General features: G+C 37.2%; 1 protein-coding gene and 1 pseudogene across 6 annotated transcripts in view; one reads left to right on the forward strand and one right to left on the reverse strand.

Moving 5' to 3' along the window:
* The window catches only part of FRMPD4 (FERM and PDZ domain containing 4), a 996,955-nt gene that overhangs the window by 565,986 nt on the left and 405,297 nt on the right, over positions 1-25,672 (reverse strand). The window lies entirely within an intron of this gene.
* Positions 24,675-25,127, forward strand: LOC111531720 (annotated as a pseudogene). The gene has a single exon (XR_002728368.2). The product of XR_002728368.2 is annotated as an ATP synthase subunit g, mitochondrial pseudogene (transcript).

The raw sequence follows: 25,672 nt of genomic DNA on the forward strand, positions 1-25,672 counted from the left end.
TCTCTCTCTCTCTCTCTCTCTCTCTCTCTCTCTCTCTCTCTCTCTCTCTCTCTCTCTCTCTTTTCAAGACAGGGTCTCACTCTGTCATTCAGGCTGGAGTGCAATAGTGCAATCATAGCTCACTATAGCCTCGACCCTCTGAGCTCAAGCAATCCTTCCACCTCAGCCTCTGGAGTAGCTGGGACCACAGGCACATGCCATCACACTTGGCTAATATTTTTACTTTTTGTAGAGATAGGGTCTCACTATGTTGCCCAGGCTGGCCTCCAATTCCTAGGCTTGAGCAATCCTTCTGCCTTGGCCTTCCAAAGTGCTGGAATTACTGGAGTGAGCCACCACACCTGGCCACAAAAGCCATTCTCAACCTAACCTGTATTCTGTTGGATCTCAATTCCTCCAATTATTAGAGGCCCACAGTTTTTTATAGAGCGGTTACTGGTTACTTCTAGGAGCCTTCAGAAGTGTCTCCTAAAGCTCTCAACTAGTTACTGTTAGCCTCTTTACAGTATCTGTCATTTATCCCTCTCAGGTCTGCACATATACATGGAAGCACTTCTTCAGTGCCCCCAGCGGCCATGCAAGAGCTGTTTCCACTAAGTTCTAGTGATACACCACCAGGCATCCTGATGTTGCCACCAGTGTCATAACCTCCAGAATCACCACCAGACCCATTCCGTCAACATCCTTGTAATGCCACATATGCTCTGGAATCTTCAGTGTGCCATAACCACTCGCTTTCCCTTTCGTGTTATATTTTGTCACATCAAAAATAAAAAATAAAAGAATTTAAAATATCAAAGCAATGTTTATTTGCATACTTTTGTATCTTCTAATGTAAACATAGTTTTCAAATGTTATGCTGGGAGGTAATTCTCCATGGGCCTCTTGTATTTCAACACATCCTCTGAGCAGAGGCCCTCACTGACTTTTTTCTGGACTAATTTTTTAAAAATATTGATACACTGGCCGGGCGCGGTGGCTCAAGCCTGTAATCCCAGCACTTTGGGAGGCCGAGACGGGCGGATCACGAGGTCAGGAGATCGAGACCATCCTGGCTAACCCGGTGAAACCCCGTCTCTACTAAAAAATACAAAAAACTAGCCGGGCGAGGTGGCGGGCGCCTGTAGTCCCAGCTACTCCGGAGGCTGAGGCAGGAGAATGGCGTAAACCCGGGAGGCGGAGCTTGCAGTGAGCTGAGATCCAGCCACTGCCCTCCAGCCCGGGCGACAGAGCAAGACTCCGTCTCAAAAAAAAAAATATTGATACACGGAATAAAATTCTAAAATATAGTGCCTCCTTCCCAAGCAGAGGGCTGGTTTGCTTACAGCCTGGGAAGACAGAGATAGTGCCTCCCTTTGGAGTAAAGGGTAGATATGATTATTGCCCATTATAGAGGTCTTGAGTTCTTTAAGCTCAGAGTTCCTTTCCTGTAGTGGGAACCACTGCGTGTCTGGCATCTATCTGGGCCTCTTCATGTTGCCCTGTGGAAACGGGGGCTCAAGAAATTGACACAAATTCTGATACTCTGGATGCTGTTTTGCTATGGATAATAAACTGTCCTTTGTCTCTAACACAGGTATGGTGTCTTCTGCCAATATCCATGAAACTGTGGCAAGCTACCTTGTTAGCTTACAAGTAAAGGGAATAAAAAACCTCGGACCCGTCACAGATCTTGATTTTTATATTTAGGGACTGGCAATCTGGAATTAAGAACTAAATGCAGATTATGAAGTTAAGCTAGGAAAAAATTCAAGTGATAGTCACCACTTTTCTCTTAAGTGCCCCTCCTCAGCATGACTGGGATTTTGATATTGTGCCAAGTTTGTCTTTAGAATGATTCTCCCCCCATTCTGTCCTCCTAGAAGTCCTAAGCTTTCTATGATTTAAAACAAAACATTAGCTGGGCATGGTGGCAGTCGACTGTGGTCCCAGCTACTTGGGAGGCTGAGGTAGGAGGATTGCTTGAGCCCAGGAGGTCAAGGCTGCAGTGAGCCATGTTTGTGCCACTGCACTCCAGCCTAGACGACAGAATGAGACCATATCTTCAAAAAATAAAATAAACAAAACAAAATACAACAAAAACAGAAACAAAGAAAACACTATCACAACAATGATAAATGGCTAAAACTTCCTGGGTTCTTGTGCCAAGCACTGTTTTCATTTTATGTGCATGCCAGTCCCAGGAGATAGCTACTATCATCTGACCCCAGGCACGCTGATGTCATATACCTCCACTCCACATGTTCTGAACTCCAGCAGTGTACAACACTTGGGCTCAAGCATGTTCAATTCTTTATTTGTTATTCCTTTCACTTATTTATTTATTTATATTATCCCTCATTATTAACACCCGTAAAAGGGAACACATTTGTGAAATTCTATAAATTGCTAGAAAACTCATTTCAAGGGAAAGTGAGATACTTCCTTGGCCAATTGCCTTCAGGTCACACTACTCCAGAAAATTCTACCCATTGCAATGTTACTAGCTCTGTATAAAAGACGTAGAGCTGTAACCACAAAATCCAATTCCTGGCTAGCTCCATCTAACCTGTGTATATTTTTCTTTGTTCCATTTTCAGTTAAGCTAGGGAAATAAAAAAAGGAGGACGGCAGGAAACACTTTCTATTCATGTCTGAATTACATTAGATTTTTAAGGCACACAGAACCCTTGGAAAAAGTTGTTATTGATTAAGTATTAGCTTCACTCAGTTATGTAAACCCCCATCCAGATGGCCACCTATCTTTCTTTAGGTTTGGTTAAACAACTTTGGACCAATTTGTGATAAATGGTGAAACAGTTCTGCCCTCATCTTATTTGCTATAATCTCTACTTCTATTTCCTCTTCCCTTGGGGACATTAGTGCTCACTTATACACACAACCTTGCTGTTAATAAAAAAGATTTATGTGCAAGTAACATTTTATTCCTTCCATCAAATGTTTACTTAAGGAGGTTTTATTGCATAAAGTACCATCCTTACTTGACACACAAGTGGATTTATGTTTTTAAACTAATTTCCTGTCATTCCATACTTCCAATCTTAGTCTATCATAGGGATTTTATATTGTGGAGGAATTTTGACTTAGCATATTGTTTATTTCATATATAGGATCTTTAAGAAATAAGAAATGTTAGACTATTACTGGTAGAGGCTTAGAATCTGGTGCACCTACTTCTCAATACATAGAGAAAAATGGTTTATTCAAAGACTATCTTTGGTACAACAGGGCCTGTAGAAATTGGAAATGGATATTTCCTAACTGACACAAGTTTGGAAAACTAAGGGGTGACACATATTAAAAATGCATTTTAAAAAGTTAATCCTTTATCCCAGTAATATTATTCATATATATTCATTATAGGAAAATAATTCAAAGAAAAATAAATACTGTACCAACAGGAGCACACTGAAAGATTAGGTTTGAGAGCACAAAATCAGAGCTTATCTTCATGTCTCACGAAAGACACAGAATGTGCCATTCTGCTTACTGAGAGAGACTTGTGGATAAAGACAAGAAAGGAAAATAGTGCTGTTAGGATGGTAGACAAACAGCATCTAATTCTCATCTCAAGTTTCTAGCACTGGAAAATTGTTTTAGCAGCAAAACTTATTATAAAAAGAAAATGCTTTATCTGAAACTCCCCCTCTAAATTCTTCATAATGTGAATTCCCCCTTTCTAAATTCTGTTCATTTAAAATATCCAAGTTATCCAGCCTGGGCAACTTGGCAAAATCCCGTCTCTACAAAAAATACAAAAATTAGCTGGGCGTGGTGGCATGCGACTATAGTCCCAGCTATTCGGGAGGCTCAGATGGGAGGATTACCTGAGCCTGGGGAGGTTGAGGCTACAGTGAGCCATTATCACGCCACTGCCCTCCAGCCTGGGCAACAGAGTGAGACCTTGTCTCAAAAAATAAAATAAATAAAATAAAATAAAATATCCAAGTTAAATCCTACTCTTACTACACATCTTTGCTCTTAAAGTCTTTCAAATCTATATCAATTTGTTACATCATTGGTTCTCAACTAGGGGCAATTTTGTCCCCTAGGTGACACCTGGAAATATCTAGAGGCATCTTTGGTTGTCATGACAGGAGCTGTGCTACTGGCATCTACTAGATAGAGGCCAGAGATAGTGCTAAATATTCTACAATATGCAGGGTAGCCCTTACAACCAAGAATGTTCAAAATGTCAATAGTGCTGAGGCTGATAAACTCGACACTAAACCTTACATACAATTATGTAATGCTTTAAAGTATTCTGCAAAACAAATAAATAGAAATCAGCAAAAGATTTCAAAAGACACTTAACCAAAGAAGATACCTGAATGTTAAGTAAGCACATGAAAAGATGCTCATCATTGTTAGTCATCGGGAAATGCAAATTAAACCACAATGAAATGCCATTTAATACCCACTAGAATGGCTATAATCAAGACAGATAATAACAAGTGTTCTCAAGAATATGGAGAAACTAGAACTCTCATACACGCCAGTGAATATGTAAAATGTTATAGCCACTGTGGAAAACAGTTTGCCAGTTCCTTTTTTTTCCTTTCAACTTTTATTCTAGGTTCAGGTGGTACATGTATAGGTTTGTTACATGGGTAAATTGCGTGTTGCAGGGATTTGGTGTATAAATTATTTCATCACCTATGTAGTGAGTATAGTATGTGATAGTTTTTCAATCGTCTCTCTCTTCCCACCCTTTACCCTCAAGGAGGCCCCGGTGTCTACTGTTCCCTTATTTGTGTCCATGTGTAGTCAATGTCTAGCTCCTGCTCATAAGCAAGAACATGAGATATTTGGTTTTCTCTTCCTGCATTAATTTGCTTAGGATAACAGCCTCCAGCTGCATCCATGTTGCTGCAAATGACATGATTTCATTCATTTATGTGGCTGCATGGTATTCCATGGTTCATATGTACCATGTTTTCTTTATCCAGTCTGTTTATGGGCATCCAGATTGATTCCATGTCTTTGCTATTGTGAATAATGCTGTGATGAATATATGTGTACATGTGTCTTTATGGTAGAACAATTTATATTCCTTTGGTTATATACCCACTGATGGAATTGCTGGGTTGAATGGTATTTCTGTCAGTTTCTTAAAACATTAAACATATAATTCCTATATGATTCAGCAATTCCATTTCTAGTTATTTACCCAAGAGATATAAAAATGTATGCCCAAAGATTTCTATGTACATGTACATAATAACTTTATTCATAATATTCATAATCCTTGGAAACAATCCAAATGTCCAATATCTGGTGAATGGATAAACAAAACATGGTACATCTCCACAACAGAATACCACTAAGCAATAAAAAGGAATAAACTACTGAGAGTTGAAACAACATAACTGAACATCAATAACAATACACTAAGAAGCCAAACAGAAAGGACTACATTTATCTTATTCCACTTATAAGAAATTTCTAGACAAAACAAAATTTATAAAGACAGAAAGCAGATCAATAGTTGGTTGGACCTGGGTGTGGGAGTGGATACTGACTACAAGCAAGCACATTAGAACTTTTTGACATGATTAACCTTATTCTAAAACTAGATGGTCGTGACAATTGTACAGCCATACAAATTGACTAAAATTCATCAAACTCTGCACTTAAAGTGGTAAAATTTATGGCATGGAACAATATATCTCAAAAAAGATGTCAAAATATTTTGGAGAGCTATAATTCAATTACTATATTGTTATTTAACTGTTCATGGGATGCCTGGTTTTCTTCCCACTAGCATATAAATAGCCTGAATTGTATTTGCTTGTTTTTCTGTCCATGCAGTTCCTTGTACACAATAAACAAATACTTTTATTATTTAACTTCTAATATACAAGGCAATGTATGCTGATCATGAAGGACTGGAAAATGGAAAAAAGAAAGCAGTTATTCAAAATGTATGAATCTTAAGAACACGATTTTAAATATTTTAGTATATTTCTTTTCTTTTTTTTTTTTATTTTTTATAGAGAGGGAGTCTTGTTATGTTGCCAAGACTGGTCTCGAACTCCGAAGCTCAAGCAATCATCCCTCTTTTGCCTCCCAAAGTATTGGGATTAAAGGCATGTGTCACCACACCTGGCCTTAATATATTTATTTTCATTGTTTTATATTCATAGCATACTTTTTCATACTGTTGTGGTTATGCCATATAAATAGGTCCATATCTCTATTTTCACTTACGAGCTAATCTTTACATTATAAAATCTTCATAAACATCTTAATGACACTTTATATTCCATCCTGTGGATGTGTCCCAATTCCCTTAACCATTTCCTGGTGTAGCTATTATATCATTTCTACCTTTTTACATAATTAAGCACAGGCACCTCCACCTAGCATTCAGGGTCCACCAAATGAAGCTACATCTAAGTTAACCCCCCTAATGTGCTCCTATTTCATATTTCCTCTTCATGAAGGCCAGTTTATCTACTTTTCTCCAAATTGGGTGTGCTCTTTCCTAACAAGAAGCCTTTGCATATGTCCCTTCCCTACCTGTGCTTGGAACATCCTTATCCGTTGACTCCAATGTGACAGTCTACCCATCATTCAGGATTCCAGCAAGTCCAACTTCCTCTAACTATCCTTCCTCTGTTTCAGCTCACAGTAATCACCTCTTCCAAATTCCATTAACACTTTATTCATATGGATATCGAGTTACATCTGACAAGGTTCTGTGCATTGTATTTTCCTTTGTCTACATCTTGAGAACAACTAAATGGTAAGCCCGTGGTAGACAAGAACCATATATTTCAGTTTTTCTGTATTTTTGTATTTCCTTCTATATTTGCTAAGCAGTATAGCATTAGTTAATGCTAGGTAACAAGGGTGGTGGTGGTGGTGGTGGTTGTTGTTTAATCACTGAATTGAGTAAAGATGATGGTAACAGCCTTAAAGTCAGAAGCATATGTAAATATATAGTCTTGCTTCCAACGGAGTATCAACAGAGAAGTGTTTAATGAGTAAACTTAAGTGTTTTGCAAAAATTAGAAAGACAAGTACCAATCTCAAACGTCAAAGGGCCATAGTTAAGAAAGACAGTAAACTGGAGAAATTAGTCTTGTGATTTGAAGGAAGGTACATCTAGGGCATACGTGGACTTTTTCAGGAACCCAGAACCTATGGGAATTAATGCTTATTCCCATGAAATTGATATGCTGCTCAGGGCATATTTGAGAAATGAATTGTCCCTAGAGGTTCACATTGCCTTCCATCTTGCTCTAAATTATCTGCCATCTACAAGTCCATATAATAATATTCCAGTAATCAACAATATAAATACATAGTTTTTGGGGAATAAATTTCTACAGAAAAAGATTAAGTTAGAAAGTATGCAAATTTTTATTTAATCTGCCATGCCATAGAAAAGCATAGAAAGTATCATTATTTGGACCATGAGATCATATTCTAGGTTATAATTTAGTAACTGTAACAAAGAAAATATTATATGTTAACCACAGCATTTCATTTCCTGGGAACATAGAAAAACTACATTTCTCAGTACCCCTTGCGGTTACATCGGGGTTCTTATGTCTGTGTTTTGACCAATGGAATGTGGTAGGAAGAAATATAAGCCACTTCTCAACCTAAATTTAAATCAATCCTGCTTTGTAGTTATACTTACTGGGGATGGATATGGGTAAATACTGGGAAGGGACACAAAAGGTGTTTTTATGTGATCTGTTTCTTGATCTGGGTGCTGATTACAAGAATGTGCCCAGTTGTAAAAATTCATTAAGTCGTACACTCATGGTTGTACATCTATCTGTATTTGTTATTTCAGTAAGTTTATCAAGCATGACTTTATAGCTCTCTTTCCTTTCCATAGCCACTTTGGGCACCACATGCTTCTAACGACAGAAGTATGATACAGGAACAGTCCCTGTAGAATGCCAAAAATGGGGTTGCTTTGTTTTCCTGTTTTTTTGTTTTGTTTTGTTTTGAGATGGAGTTTCACTCTTGTTGCCCAGGCTGGAGTGCAATGGCACGATCTTCGCTCACCACAACCTCCACCTCCCAGTTTCAAACAATTCTCCTGCCTCAGCCTCTCGAGTAGCTGGGATTATAGGCATGCGCCACCATGCCCAGCTACTTTTGAATTTGGTAGAGACAGGGTTTTGCCATGTTGGTCAGGCTGGTCTCAAACTCCCAACCTCAGGTGATCCACCCACCTTGGCCTCCCAAAGTGCTGGGATTACAGGTGTGAGACACAGCACCCAGCACAGGGTTGCTTTGTTACTGCAGCATAGCCTAACCTAACTTGCCTTATATATTAAAAGTATCTACTTTGTAGTATTTTGCCTCAATAGAGGGCATGGTACCAAGGAATATCTTATAATGTCTGTACTACTAGCATTCCTGATACAACTATGAGGCTTTATGACTGTATTTTTCTAAGTGTGGTACATAAAACATTGTATGGAAGCTCCTGGGATGTTTGATTAAAATGCAGATATTCCACATCAGAATTTCTAGAAAGGATAACTGGGAAGCTGACTTTTAAAACACTATTAATAGTTTCCCAGACAATTCTTATGCACACTAAAATTTGAGCACTATTAGTAGAATGTGATGACAAAAGTCAAAATACCTCACAAATACTAAACTCCTACTCTTATTGCATTAAATAGACAAGCGTTTACCCTTTTCTCTCAGTAGACTAAGGCATTATATTTATAATTCCTTTTAATATAATCTTTATATATTAATTTTTTATATTTAATATAATTAAATAATTTATATAATATATATTAAATATAATTATATAATATAATTAAATATAATTTTAAATTCTTTTTAATATAATATTTTCTTTGTCTTTTTTTGGGGGGGACAGGGTCTTAGTTTGTCACCAAACTAAGAGTGAACATGGCTCACTCTAGCCTTGGCCTCCCAGGCTTAAGCGATCCTCCCACCTCAGCCTCCTGAGTAACTTGGAATACAGGTGCATACCACCGTGCCCAGCTAATTTTTATATTTTTTGTAGAGATAAGATTTCATCATGTTGCTCAGGCTGGTCTTGAACTCCTGAGATCAAGTGAGCCTCCCATCTTGGCCTCCCAAAGTGTTTGGATTACAGGCCTGAGCCACGGTGCCCAGCCCAAATCATTTTTAAAAGCTCTTGATTGAGACACAGGAGACTTAGATTCTAATTATAGCTCTACTGCAATTCAATGTATGACCCAAGTTAAGTCTTCCAAATTATGGTAGCTTCAGTTTCCTCATCTGCAAAATTTGAAGAGTTGGCCTAGAACCTATGGTTTCAAAACATTTTACTAAAACCCATCATAAACCAAATATTATATGGAAGGCAGTCATAGAAAACAAAAGCATAGCTGTTACATTTGGAAGTAGGGAGGGATCATACACTGAACTATTTCATAGGCCTCCAACTGCAATGGCCCCTGAGGGTGCCCCGTAGAACTTTCAGAACCTGGAGTAGAGTTGAAAACTCTGGTCTAGTTGATCTCTTAGGTTCCTTATACTTTCTTTAAATTTTGACAGTCATGATTATCACCCTTGAAAGCCTTTAATTAAAGTCAACTCTACTATTTTGCTATTTTTAGAGTGAATCTATTTCCTCTCATCCCATTTAGGGGAGAGAGTGGGTTATGCTAGAAGTAGAGAAAAAATAAATTCAATAGAGATCTATAAATCTTGATTATGGATGATATAAACTACAATAACTAAATTCTCAGGCAACTTTGTATTCCTTAACCAGACAAATTTCTACCTTTCTTTGAGTAACATTCACCCCTACTTTGCACAGTAGGTTGTAAGTAATGATTGCTCACTCCTACCACCCCCAAGCCCATGCTGAGACTCCTATTGTCACAGCCTGCAGATCTCAGCAATCCCTAATATTTTGTTATTATAGCCAAGGAGATTCACTACTGTAACCATTTTTTAAAGTCACTGGAAATCTTTTCATAAATTTCTTTTAAATCAATTATCAGTATACATTAATAGGATATTAATCTTGATTTTTCTTCCAAAGGGTTCATCTCATAGATTCATAAATTATCTTGATCTCTTATTTTTTTATTAATTCTTTTGAAATATTAAAAAGATAAGGATGTTAATGAACACTAATGACCAAAATTCTTTTTTAGAAAGTTTATTTCTCAAGTCCAATCATACAGGTACCTAAATTAAGAGGTAGCTTGGTTTCTCCTGACACCTTTATATTGACTAGCTACATAATTCAGTGTAAAGTTGAATATATCCCTACTAAAATTCACCATGTGATTCACTGTATTATCTGATATTTAAATGGAAAAAAAATCTAAAAATTAGTTTAAATAGCAACATACACTTTAGGTCAGTGAACTTTTCTGTAAAATTCCAGATAGTCAATGTTTCCCTTGCAGACCATGTGATCTCTCTTACAACTACTCAGTCTTATGGTAGTGCTAAAGTAATCATGCACAACATGTAAATGAATGGGCTTGACTGCATTCCAATAAAGCTTTATTTACAAAAACAGATGAAGGGCTGGATTTAGCCAGCAGGGCAGGCTGACCTCTGACCTGGGTGGAAAATTTTACAAAAGTGGGAAAGACATAACCAAAATATTATTTTCTGAGATGAACTGTAATGAAAATCCAGTTTGCCAATTAAGAATATCAAGCTTATCAAGTACCTATGTGGTGAATCATCAAAAATGTGTTCCTGCTTTTTTACTGTTCTTTAGAGAAATGAATGCATTTAAATTTCTAAGGAAGGATTCTTTTTCTTTTACCCACTATTATTGGCAGGCTTGGATTGAAGACAAATCATGTTTATTATGATCTACTTCCCTTCTTTTCAATCTTCTCTTTCCTTTGATAAATCCTAAAGCTACCCTGAAGCAGCTTATTTCCCTAAGACAACAAAAATTATACCAGGTGAAGAGGAGAGTCCAAAACCAAGAAAGACGGTGACAGAACCAGGGGATAACATAAACGCATCCACCCCACTGCTTGCAATTCTCAAATAATGTCTACTGACTTTTTTAGTTGTGTGAGAAATATTATACTAAATCTAGCTTTAAGACAAGTACCCTGGTTCCCTCCTTTCACAAACACTTTTCACATTGACCCAGGTGCCACCTGTATCCCCTTCACATATAATTTCTGCAGACTGCAGAAAGCGGTAATTAAGATTTTTAAACCTAGGGCAGAGCAGAAACCTTGCTTAGACACAGGGAGGAAAGAAAGCCACTTGCAGATTTTAAGGTTTGACTCTGGCTCAGAAGAACAAACAAGCAAACAAACACATTTACAATAAGACACACAAAAGGAACAGAGCTTGAGGCTGGGAGTAATCCTCAGGGCTTAGATTGAAAGTTTGAAGTTTTCTACTAACAGAATATGAAGATAAGCAACAGTTTCAGAGATGAGGTGGAACATGGCAGAAAATTTTTTTAGCCCAGGACAGTGAGTTCCTGGTTACGGTCTGGGGAGATAGGAAGATGTCTAGAGTTAAAGACAGGTGGGTGGATATGGATGGTGGGTTTTATATTCCAAAGATAGTTCCACCAATAGATATTCCATTCCACATACTCTTCTTATAATGTGACATTGACACCCTTCCATTGATAGGTTGGCCTGTGTTCCTTCAGCTTGAACCTGGGAAGATCTTTGTGATTGCCTTGATCAAGAGAATACAGAAGTAGTTGGTGCATGATTTCTGGGGCTAGTCAAACAAGATGCAACAGCTTCTGCTTCACTCTCTTTCTTGGGACATGTACACTGGGAACCCAGACCCCATGTTAGAAGTCTGGATGCTGCTAGGCTGAAAAGAGCATGTGGGGAGTCCACCCAGAGCTAGGGAGTGAAGCGATGCCTAAAGAGCCCCAGCTGCTCCAGTCCTGAGCTAGCTGAGTCTTCTCAGTCCAGGTACCAGATGTCATGGAGAAGAAATGCCATGTCCACTTGGAATTCCTGACCCATAAATTCCCTGAGCATGATAAATGGTTGTTTGTACTACTAAGATTTGGAGTAATTGAGTACACAGCTATAGTAACTGGAATAGTTGGACACAGAAACTGTATTCTAGGCAAGGAGTTGGCAAACTTCTTCTTTAAAGGGCTAGGTAATAAATATCTGAGGCTTTGCAAGCCATATGGTCTTGGTCACAACTACTCAACTCTGTTGTTATACCAAGAAAGTAGCCACAGATGATATGAAAATGAATGACTGTGTTCCAATAAAACTATTACAGGAACAGGTGGGAGTAGGGGGAGGATAGGTTTGGCCCACAGGATGTAGTTTGGTGGCCCCTATTCTAGGCAAAGGAAGAACCATGATGTTAGGCCTTGAGGCAGAAATGTGGCTGCTCATTTTAGAAATGATAGAAACCACTCAAGAGGCAAAATAAGGTACCTAGAGAGAAGTATGGCTTGCCACTTAAGCATATGATCTGTGGATATGTATTAGGTAAGTCACTTGGCCTGTCTGTCCCCCAGTTTCCTCACCCATCTTAAAATGAAGGATAATAATATTATCTACTTCTTAGGTCACTATGAGGATTAAATAACATGTATAAGGCTTAGAACAATGGCTGGCACATAGTAATCACTATTAAAATGATTGTTGCTTTTTTATTGTGTTTAACTAGAGGAGTAACAACAGAAAGAGAAGACAGTTATGATGGAAGAAGAGAGTCTGCAACCAGCTGGACACAAGGGGCAGGAGGTAAAGAAGAAGTCTGCATGTGTTTGGGGAGAACATTAGCATTGTTACCTGGAAAGAGGCTACTGCAGACAACCAGGATGGAAAGATGGCAAGATCAGACTGAGAGAGAGGAGGAGAGGCTGCCTTTGAGGCTTAATTGAACAACTTTCTTGGAGGTTTCTTCCTGATAATAAAGGTTATAAATAAATGCCTCTCACAAAAACCTTGGATCATAAAGTAAAGGAAACATAGCTACTTTGAGAAAAATCTCACACAGACTCACTACACAGAAAATGACCATTTTTGTGAATTAATAAAAGGTTGAATGTCAACACAATTTTATATTGTTCAACTCAACAGGGTGCTACATTGTTTCCCTTCTGATATAATATACACATATATACATGCATACATACATGCATATATATCAGAAGAGAAAATATTTACCTATAAAATATTGATTTGTGTATAGTTATCAATTGTTTCATATTTTATTATATTTATATAATTACTATATAAAAAGAAGGCTGAAAATACAAAATGTAACAAAATTATATAAGTCACAGATTTATATATTTATCCATTTTTTAATCAAAACATGACCTATTAAGCATTTTCTCATATAATTGTTTTTATAAGGACTTTTTGAGGATAATTAATATTCTATCACCTCATTATTATAGGAGATGTTTGTTGCTGTATACAGCCCAATGGCATCCATATAAACATGCAGCTATCGGTTCATGGAAACAACAAGAGTTTAAGAGAGATATCTACCATGACACAATATTAAAAGGTGGAGAAATAATTCTCTGTCATTTGTGTTACAGAGTTCTATTTTTTTCAAAAATTTCTCTTTGCCTTGAGGTCTCTTTTCACTCTTTACATGGGTTTCTTACAAACAAACAATACATTTGATATTGTGCTTTTAGCAATGACTCACTGGTAAGTGTTAAGATGCTCTACAACAGGGTATACATCATAATGTAAATATAAATATACATTTTAAAAATGTATAAATGGAGTTTCTATGACAAAAGAAGTACCAACTCTCCATAGTCTGGAAACTTGGGTTCTGGTAAAGCTAAGTGAGAAAATTTTAAGAGGAGAAGATTATGCTTATTCAATGGCAAGAGAATATCTTATGTCATTACGCTTGCAATTTGTAAGCAAGTTTAGTTGGTATTTATAAAGGCCAGTAATCAAGAATGAACTACTTCAACAACACCAGTCACCAAGAAAAAAAAATTCAGAGAAAAAGCTTCAATGATTCATGTTGTTAAAGAACTTTGATCTTTAATTAACTTCTAACTTGATGACAAACTAATAAATTATTAAGTTCATATAACATGACATCATTGGAAAATTTAAATGTGTTATAATATTCCCTTAAATTTCAATATTCCTAAATAAAATAGATGCAGATACTTAAGAAATACTTCAAACTCCACTTTCAACTAAATTTAGAAAAGATGTGACCCAAAGTTAAGTAAAATAAATGTGCCAAGAGAAATGCAGTCTTCAATATATACCTAATAGTAAGACAGAGTTTTAAGAATAGATGAAACACTTCAACATTTCCAGCTTCACAAATAATCAAGAAGTCACCTCAACAGAATTTGGTTAAACCATATATTTTTATCCTTTCTCATTTACATAGATCAAAGTAAAGAAAACATCCAAAGACTGCATGTAAAAGACAGTATATGAAAGCTTCTCTAAATACATAAAATCCACACTCTTAACATTGAGATGCAAGATATTTTTCAAGAAATTCAGTAGGTTACTTCTCATCCAGAAAGAACCTCGCCTGAAAAACATACATTAGGCAAAAATGGTTAAATGTCCATCAGTCATTAGGGACCTACAAACAAAAATTGAGCCACTCAAGTAAAGCGCTCTCAGGATATCAATGCTGCTTTTGGGGAAAGTATGTCTCAGCTTCTTCATAACAAAATACTTTCCATAAATTTTAGATGTTTTCCACCCATACTTCAACTTTGATGTGCAAAGAGACCGATTTAATCTGGCAGAATACATTTATATTGTATAATGTAAATTTTAAGGCCAGTAAGAAGTGTCACCTAAAGTTATGGCTTTATTCTAGTTTCCAAAGCATTAATGACAAGCTAATTTGCTTTTATTAAATCTCTACTATGTGTCAAGCACTTCATCTTTAAGGGGACCTTATCATGAAACAGAGATTTGGGGGTATATTCAATTCTGGAAGAAGACTGGCAAACATAAGCCAGAGCTCTAGAACCCGAGAAGTCAGAGCATGTTATCAAAACAGGCTCAGAAACACAGGGGCAAAGAAGAAATGTAGCTATAGCAATGCATGGCTGTCCCAGGACCTGATGGGAACTGGGTCTCAGAAAGAAGTTAATGAAGGAGACTTGATCCAGAGCCTTAGGAGCGGAGTCTCAGAGTTCTTTATGCTTTGGGGCTACAATTCACATAAAAGAAATCAAGGGTCCTTTGTTCTTACCCACAAACAGCCCACACTTCTCAGGAGAAACCAACCAAAGAACTGACACGCAAAACAAGGCACCAAAAACAATGTCATTGGGCTTTCTACCAAATTATGAAGAGAATTTAAAAATTCAATGGAACAGCATTAGAACTTCTTTAGGCCTGGGTGAAAGGTGTAGGATTTCATCACAAAAATAAAGAGAAGCTGAAAGCAATTATCAAAGCATTGACAGCCATATGGTGGGCATGAATTTTTGACTCATTAACTTGCGTTCCCCTGAGGTTTGAAATCTGTCCCCTAAGAAAGTAGATTAGTTATACAGATTTGGCTGCAGGTTACAGGAATTCGAACAAGTTAGAAATGTATTCTTGTCTCACCTAGAAGTCTAGGCTGGTTGTCCACATTGCTCAGTTCTCAGAGAGGCATGAAGCCCTGCAGTGCCCTGGAGCCCAGTCTCCTTATAGCTTGTTGCTCTGCCATCCCCATGGTGCTGTTCCTAACTACAAAGCCAAGATGCTGCACCATTAGGTCTGCATTGGATTCGGAGGCAAAGAGGACAGAAATTAGTCATATGGCCACCTACCTACAAGAGAGTCTGGGAAATGTGCCCAGCTAAAATTTAAAAAAAATTCGAATGATTTTAAAATTCTAGAACAGGGGTCAAAAAATTACAATTGACAGGCCAAAATCAGCCCACTGATCCTTTTTGTATGGCTAGAGGGTCACTTTTTTTTTTTTTTTTACATTTAAAATTTTTTTTTTAAAAGGACAAATATGCAACAGAGAGTATATGTGACTCGCAAAGCCTAAAATATTTACTGTTTGGCCTTTTACAGTAAAAGTCTGCCAGTGCCTATTATACAGGAAGGGAAGGATGGCTTTGGGGAGGAACTGGAAGTTTCCGCCACAGTAATAAACATCTTAACACCCAGAATGTTTAGAATTAAGCCTACAATTGAAATAACATCAACTTACAGAATTAGTACTTTTGAGTTAATTTTATGAATATATGTTATACAAGTGATTTAAGAAACTATATATTAGTTTTGCCATTTTAAGCTGAAAGGAATAAGAAAATTGTATTTTTAAATATAACTGGAACATTTTTAAAAGCTTACTTGGTTTGTAAGTTTATCGTATTTATAAGAGTACTTTTAAATGCTTGGAAAGCTTTGATTGTTTGCATATTGAGTTGCCCTATCAGGTCACTGGAAGCACTTCAAAGGAAAATATACTATATTAAACGCATAATTGTGGTATAAAATATTTAAAGGTGTTTAACTACCTTTGAAAATGGGTATGATTATTTAAGTAGAATTTGTTTGACTTGAATTAATTAAATATTAGTCAAAGAAAACATGAAAGTAATTGTACTTATTTTACTGGACTTAAAAATAGAATAATAAGATTTCCATACTGAACTTCAAAACACATGAAAAACTAGGATTTTTGCAAAGATAACTCTACTAAACTAAACATGCAGATAGAAGCCAACTTATTCTAAAGAATGCTTTCCATCTGCAGAGGTTTCCCTCAGACATCAAACAGCTGATTGGCTAGTAAACAGATCTATAAGCCAAGAGGAGTAAAAGGGAGGGGAGAATTTGGCAACTAAATCCGGGGAATCAGGAGACACATCCAAGTCTGGAGAAGATGCAAGCTGCTTTGCCCAACCTTACATACCACCATTTCTTGCCAGAGCCCCGCATGGAGTTGCTTATCAAGGAAAATTCAGGTATTGAGAGGTTCAAGCAACCACCACTATCCAAGTCTTGATGGATTCAATCCCATTAGTGAGAAGTGCAAAAACGCCAGTCAGTCCAACTCTGTCATATTACATGGAGTTGTTGTCTCCTGAGTTTTTACTAAGAACGTAAAATAAATGCCAGAGCAATGGACAATCACCCACTGAATTCAGTGTTTCATTTTAACAAAAGTACCTTTCAGAGAGACATTCTATTTAATTTTGTCACTTTGAAATTAGATCTGCAGGATTTTTTAAAAATGCCTAGTTTTGACATTTTAAAACCTTCATATTTCTGAAAGTTTAACATTTCGGTGTTTGATATTTTAAAATATAACTTACCATTCAATGTTGCCTCTTTAAATTTGGCGAATGTTAAGGCTGTCACTTTGTCTCATACATCTAAATTCAAACTGCAGGTTGTCTGGTTTTCTTTTCCCCTTTTTTAGCGTGTGTTGTCGGTGGGGAAGGCAGGTCAGTTTCCAGTATTAACACATGATGACTGCATGTGGAGTCTCTGGAACATCAGACTCACTCACTGGGAGCACCGCCAAGCTACTTTCAAATGTAAGTTAAGAAGCTACTCCCACTTTGTCTTTTGTAGAAGATGATGACACCCTTGTTCATCCGTTCTGTCTGGCCAGCCCCTCTAAGTCCACATCTCATCCTCCTCTTCAGGGGAGATGCTGCTGAAAGCAGGTTCCCAGGAAAAGGAAGGCAGAACCACACCACCATCTAAGGGAAGATGTGTGACTCAGGCGGCTTCTAATTGGTTCATATTGGCTTGTGCTGGGCCACATGGGCCTGTGCTTATTCAAGCTGGCTTCTGCTGGCTCTAACTAGTTTGTCAGACCTGTGTTCTTTCCCACTCTAATTCAACTAATTTTTCCCTTTGTACTGACTACTAGGAAGATTGGTTCCAATTCTGAACTGTGTATCATGCAGAAGTAGCTTGAGACACGTTTGATGTATTAACACTTGGCTTCAGATCACCTTTCTTTTTGGTCTGCAATTCTTGTTGACTTACTTTTATTACTTACTTTACATATTGTCTTATTGTTTTGTGCATGGATTTAGGAACAATTTTCAATCTTTTTCTTGAGTGAAGTAGGGTATACACAAAGTCACAGGGCAAATACTTATTCACAAACGTACTACCACAGAAAGAAAACCAAGCAACTGTCACTTCATTGGAGCCTATGAAAAACGGCAATGGCTTTCATATTTTACAATAGAAATATCTGATACTGAGAAGGCTCACTTCATTTCTTGTAAGTGAAATGATTCTAAGAAATGACCAAATGAATATCGCTTTAAACTGGGTTCTCTTGTCAATTATTAAAAGTTGGGATCAATGAGAAAATGGAACAGATACACTATTGCCGTAACGAAAAGGGCTATTAGCAAAGATTCTCATCGTTGGAATTAAGAACACAATTGATAACTATGTGAAAGTTAGGAACCTTCTTCCCAGAAAAGTACTAATGTGTACTGATAGATAAATGTATCCCAATACTTTAAAGAGACACACAGGACCCAACCACTCCCATGAACCAAGCCCATCTGCTGCACTGAAGCCCTTCACATACTACTGCAGGGCTTTTAAACGATAATCTGTAGATTTCAGCAAGGAGGTGTCCAACACTTTGCAGTGAAAAAAGAGAAGTCTATGTAATGTATATATAAATAGATGTGGCTTTAAATATCTACAGTGCTTGCTCATAGAGGATTCCAGTTTCTCTTGATATTGTGGTTACCTAAATTAATTTTTGATTCTGTAAAGTCATTTCTTTTTTGAAGTAAAGATAGTACATATACTGGTTTTTGGTTCTGTTCTTTCAAATATGCAACATAAAATTGACAAACAAATTAGTGTTAATCTCAAAAACATACTTTAAATATCTTACTATTCTATAAAATATAAAAATGTAGGAATATCTGCTTTTAGTTTTATGAGAACCAAATTAAAACCACTTGTACTATATTGTAGCTACTTAACAAATATTTTATGATTAACAATACTTAATTTACATATTGATTCAAGACAGGACTAATTTATAAGAGGACTGTAAAAAATGATACTTTAGCAATTTAAGAAGACAAAATTCCATTACAGGTTAATTATGTTGGGTAATGTGATCGTTAATCTCACAAACAGTTTTTATGTTCAATAATTAAAATAAACAAATTAATCACCTTACTGAAAGCTAGCTTATTTCAGTTAGCTGATTCTAAATAGGGAAAACCACCCTACCAGAATAATTTATAATTGTTGTTGTAGTTTCTTGCAATTGATTCATAATTTTGCCAAATATGCCTCAAATTGAATTATTCCATAATTTTACTCTTTACATTTTAGATATAGATAGTAAATGTAATGCATGATTGTATTTAATTGGAGAGCAGAATAGCTTAACTGAAATAATTTGTTCAAATATATTCAAAAATTACTAAGGTTCATTACTACTTTAATTTACTGTAAACATTTTATTATAGTATAGTAAAGTATTATATGCCTATTTTTATATGATTTAAAGGAGGAAGTCCAAGTTTATGGATTTAAATAAATTTACCTTTTAACAGTAATTAACAATCAGTTATGCAAAAACAATTCTAATCGGCATAAAGGCATCGGAAAGGACACAAAAGTGAATAGGATACCAAAGATATAATCTTTATTTTTCTGTTGTAGGATTTCTATTTGGGATTTTTTTTTCAGGATGCAGTGGTTTCTTCTCTCTCTCCTTATTCCCCATATTTTCACCCACTATATTCATTTTTTTCCTAGAAACCTTCAAACACATTATAGTAGTCTTTATCTGCTAATACCAAAATCTGGATGACATGTGGTCTTCAGCTATTGACCTTTTTTTTTCCTTTTTTTTTGGAGACAAGGTCTTGATTTTCTCCTTGATCATAGGTTATATTTGCCTGCCTGTTGCATGTCTAGCAATTTATGATTATATGCTGGACATTATTGATAATATGTTGTATAGAATCTGAATTCTGCTCTGTTCCTCTAAAGAGTGTTTAATTTTGTCATGTCAGACCATTATATTACAAGTGGGTCACCTTAATTTTGTGGAGGCTTGTTTTTCAGGTTTTCTTACAGTGGGTCAATTTTAGTTTTGCCATTATTTCAAGGATATAGTTATCATTCCTGGGACATGGTCCCTGCTTCTAATGCATAGCTACTTTGGGCTCCAGAGAAAATCTTGAATTGTTTGCCAAATATTTATAACTTGGTAGGATGTGAACTCCAATGTCTGTCTTCCTAGAACCAGGAAGCTGGTATCACCTCTGCTCAGATCGTTAACTTTCCAACTACTGCTTCCTTTTGTGTTCCTTGAAATCATACCTGTACATGCATAGTTCAGGAGTCAACTAGGGATTTTTATGCAGATTTTAGGATTCTCCATTTCCAGGATTTCCCCTCTCGATTTCCAGGAGTTTTTGGTAGCCCTGAACTCTAACATCTGACTTCTTCACTTAATAAGAATGCCACCTTCTGCTTGAGCTCTATCTTAGTGTGCCACAACAAACTGGGAAGCACCCTCAGCAGAAAAACCAGTTAAGTGTGGATATTGCCTAATGCGCTCTTCTTTCAAGAACCATATCCCCTGTAGTTCTGGCTTGCTTTTACTACTTTCCAAGTAGCTTTCAAACAACTATTTTTATAGTTTATAATTTTTAATTTAGTTATTATCAGCAAAATAGTCCAATAGTTAGCACAATGGAAGCTATGCTGCCAATATTGGAATGAGAACCTTAGAGATTTGTTTTTGACTGAATGTTTCTTTTTAAAAAATTAAAAGAGTTCTCCCTTTTTCTATTTCACAGCTTTAGTTAAAATATTGAGAAATTTCTATCTAAAGAAAAGAGCTTTGGGGCTTAACAGGTTTTAAAATAGAATATTAATAAAAAATTGTGAGGCATTTTTTTCTTGCCAAAAACAGAAAGTCTGAATTGTTTTCTCTCTGCATATGGCATTATAGGTTTTGGCAATCCTATGAGGTATAGCTCTCTCCCTGTCATGTAGACATAGCATCAAGAAAAAGAAACTCTGGTATGCTGTAATTTTTCTAATGAGAAATGACATGTGACAGTAAAGGAAGATGTAGAAAGGTTTAAAAAACAACAAAAAAATGCAAAACAATTGAAAAGGGATCATTATAAGAGTCTGTTTCATATGGAAGGAAACAACAGTCTTTCCTTCTTTGATAGCATATAAAACATTACTGTATAACAAAGCAAGATTATGATATTTATAACAATATTTTTATCAGTCAAAAGTTCTAGTTGTGAGCAAAACAAACAGAATGTGAATAATACAAGCTCAAAAGGGATTAAATAAGGATAGTTGGTTGTTCATAAACATCATAAGAATCAGGGTTGTAGTCAATGCACCCAGAGTCAACATTTAAAATCACATCACAGATCAGGATAGTAAGGATATCACAGGTGCTACCACTGAGGACAGACACTGAAACTTGTACCACAGATACCACCAGTGCTGAACTGGAACTGCCTCTGTTAGAACTGCTGCATCTGAGACCTCTAAGACTAGGCGTGGTGACTGCTACCAATGTGGCTCATCATCAAAATGGGTTCTGGGTAGTCCCTGCTTCTCCATACCATGAGCTACTAATTCAAGGACAGGTGTTAGTATGTCTGATTGCCCATATGCCCCATTGCTAGCTGCAAGGAAGTTTGGAAAGGTGGGTTTGATATCTTTGAATCATCAAAGAGATAAGACAAAAACAACATTTATTAAGTACCTACCTAATACTAGGCCCTTTGCTTAGTGTTTTTAAACCACATTATTGAATTTAATTCAATTTAGTTTAATCACCATAATAAACTTGAAGGCAGATGTGATTTCTTTCTATTTGCAAGGTTAGATTCTGAGACTCAGAAAGATCACACAGTGATAAAGAACAGATTTATCACTAGGTTTATCTTGGTTCAAAGTCACGTGTTCTTTAAGAAGGCAGAAAAACACACTTATTAGAAAGTTATGTACCAAATGTTTCCCATTGTATCTTTCACAGGCTGCTATCACAGAGCCTATAGCCCTTTCTGGGACTTCCTTATTTACATGTCTAAATTCCCTTCTCAACTCCAGAGCCCCTTGCAGGTTCAAGACAGAGTCTTCTTCTTTGAATCTATAATTAGCCCACATGGTGCCTGCACACACCAAAGAGGTTCAATCCTTATTTGCTGAATACGTTACACAAATCTTGAAAATTCATTCCTGCAACGAAAGGGGTAATGCTGAGGTAGACAGAACTGTCCTGTAAAGTTGCATAATTTAACAGCTTCCCTGTAGGAAGTTATAAAGGAAACAATACAATGCACCATTTTAATATAGAGGGAGACATGATTCCCTTAAAGAAATAAACACCCCAATACATAAGTCATCTTAAAAGAGCTTTTGGCATTCTAAGTAAGCTGTGCAATAACACTCCAAGAGTATACAGAAAGAATTAAACTATTTTTCTTACTTCATACAATCTATCGTGTTTTCAAGCTACTCATTTGTCCTCAATTCCAATCCCCTTGCCAAAAGTCCTGGCTTAGCAATTTCTTCAGATAAAAATAAGAATCCTCTTACCTTGAAGGGAAATGGTACTATATAAATTTACTGTATATAAAGAAAATCTTAACTCATATTTCAAAATTTATTAGTATATATTTTTATACAATGTTGAGTCCTTAAGAGACAGTCGATTTAGGTTAGAGAAAGCATTTCATAACAGGGTAGTTAATAGCTGGAACAGGTTGTGAAATTTCTCTCTCTGGAAATCATTGAAAATTGGATAAATCCTCATCTATCTTGGATGATTTAGTCTGCCTAGGTGCACTGGGAACAGGCTTCATGGGCTTCAAAAGTCCCTTCCAGCTTGGGTTATCATCCCCTTCATCATTAAAAAGCCTTTTTTTAGCATTTGATTAGCTCTGATTTTGTGTCCAGGTTGGTTGAAGAGCATTACTGGGACCTTGCTTTTTGCCCTCTAAAATTTACAGCCTGTGGGAACCCAGAGAGGTGACTCCTTTGGCATGAAGCAATTGAACAAAGGAAGACAATCATTAGCCTAATTCATGAATGGGGCAATTTACAACAGATGTAAATTCAAGATAAGCATTCCGGGAATGGAGGGATGGCAAGTGTCTATAAACGATCAGGGGAGGGATCTGGGGGAGAATATCAGATTCCTTATGCCATCAGCTTTTCTCCAGTGAATATAGGCAGATGATGTAGAGGAAGATGAGAATGTTTAAAATGTCAAGATACAGAGCAATTTGGCAAGGGGCAGGGGTGAAGAAGACAGTGATGAAAGGAAGAAAAGGGAAAAGGCTTTCTAGGCAGGAGATGAGACTCTGGAAAAGGAGCTACAGAGAAGAAGCTGACAGACAGGTTGCTCTCAGGATGTGGGAAGGAGGCTTCGAAAATCAAAGGGATCTCAGAATGGAACAAACCCAAAGAGTTGTTAAAAGGGAGGGCATGCAGTGCCCGTACCTTGGTTCTGAATTGGGAAGCCAGGGGAGAGTTCTGGCCTCACTTTTCGGCAGGGTACCTCAGAGGACCGCGAAGAAGTTAAGGCAGCAGCATCAAAGGGCGGAAACAGTATCCAAGGGTACCTGAGGGCAGGCAGACCCACCACAGCCTAGAATCAAGACAGAGACTCTATCTACCTCACCTTTTCGCTCCAATCACATATAGCAAAAGAGTAGAATTTCTTAACTGTGGCACTATTGACATTTTGGGCTGGGTAATTCTTTGTTGTGGGGGCTGCCCTGTGCATTGCACGATGTAGAGAAGCATCCCTGACCTCAACACGCACTAAGCCAGTAGTACTCCCCCAACCTCAGTTGTGACAACCAAGTATGTCTCCAGACATTACAAAACGTCCCCTGAGAGCACAATGTGGGAATCCAAACTGCTCCATTGAAAACCACTAGTGACAGAGAATTGAGAAGAATATGCCTCATTTAACCAGAATGAAATCTCTCATTTATGTTTTTGTATAAAAACAAAAGATCAACAAAACCAAGTATCTTTGCACATACAAAGCAAAGGCCAAATAGATTAAAATCCTGAAGAGTAGATTTCGGTCTAAAATGTCTTTGTATCTCTGAGGACCCCTCAGGAAACAATGTTGTCAGTGAGTCCCTGTTCCAACCAATTATCAATTAGATGGATTCACTTCTTTAAATTAAATCTTTGTTCTTGTGAAAGTACAAATTGTCCTGGGGGGAAAAAACGCATTTAAAGATATTGTTGGGCCATAATACCTTGGTGTAAATAAATAGATTAACAGAATCCTTCTGAGAAGCAAGTGCCTTTGTTTTTGTTTTGAGGGAAAGGAATTAAGTTGAGTAAGCAGGATAGCATCTCTTATATTCAGCTCTGTCCTTGCCCTTCAAAACTCTCCCCAGTATCACTAGGGTTGAAAGTCTGGAAACATTTCCTAGCTCTCTCTAGCAGTAGGGTTTGTATTCATATTCTGCCAAGGACCGTCATTGACAGAAACCTGGTAGGGGAAGAGAAAGAGAAGACATTATTCACTGGCAGCAGCTGGAGTTGGATGTGTGGGCATTAACATATATGTGGTTCTTTGTTGGTGTCTTCCAAGCATCTTCCTGAGAATGACCCCATAAAGTGTTCTAGGTTGCTAAGTAGTCGTTTCTTGCCTTCACTGCACTTTCTGAGTTCTTGATACCAAAAAATGTATCCTTGACTTTGCCTGTCAAATTTCCCCAACAGTGGTTCCAGGCGACGGACTTTGCATCCCAGAACCATGGCCCAATTTGTCCGTAACCTTGTGGAGAAGACCCCGGCTCTGGTGGACGCTGCTGTGACTTACTCGAAGCCTCCATTAGCCACATTTTGGTACTACGCCAAGGTTGAGCTGGTTCCTCCCACCCCTGCTGAGATCCCTAGAGCTATTCAGAGCCTGAAAAAAATAGTCAATAGTGCTCAGACTGGTAGCTTCAAACAGCTCACAGTTAAGGAAGCTGTGCTGAATGGTTTGGTGGCCACTGAGGTGTTGGTGTGGTTTTATGTCGGAGAGATCATAGGCAAGCGTGGCATCATTGGCTATGATGTTTGAAGACCAATCTTTAACATCTGGTTATATTTGATTTATTATTTGAGTGTTGTTGGACCATGTGTGATCAGACTGCTATCTGAATAAAATAAGATTTGTCAAAAAAAAAAAAAAAATTTCCCAAACAGTGTGTAAGCAGGTAATTCCCTATATTCTATCCTTTCCTGTTGAATTGATCTAGAGTGTTTTCTTCTTACTTCACTCAATCTTGACTAGCACATGAATAAAGCTATAAGATAAGGGCACAGGATACCGGGAGAATGAAAAACACTAAGGAAGAAAGGGGAACATCAAGTGGGAGACATGGCATTAATTTCCCATGGATTCCATAACAAATTACCCCAAACTAAGTGACTTAAAATGACAGAAATTTATTCTCTCACAGTCTGGAAGCCAGAAGTCTGAAACCAAGGTGTCAGCAGGGCCATGCTTCCTCTGAACGTTCTAGAGAAGAATCCTAGATCAATAATGCTTCCTTGCCTCTTCCTATTAATAGCTTCTGGTGGTTGCCAGAAATCCTTGGCATTCCTTTTCTTGGAGTTGCATCACTTGTATCGCAGTCTCTGTTGTTACATGGCATCCTTCTCTCTGTGTCTCTGTGCCTGTGTCTTCACTTAGCCTTCTTATTAGAACATCAGACATTGATTTAGGGTCTATCTTA

This window comes from Piliocolobus tephrosceles, chromosome Y (genome assembly GCF_002776525.5).
Source record: "Piliocolobus tephrosceles isolate RC106 chromosome Y, ASM277652v3, whole genome shotgun sequence".
NCBI classification, from domain to species: domain Eukaryota; kingdom Metazoa; phylum Chordata; class Mammalia; order Primates; family Cercopithecidae; genus Piliocolobus; species Piliocolobus tephrosceles.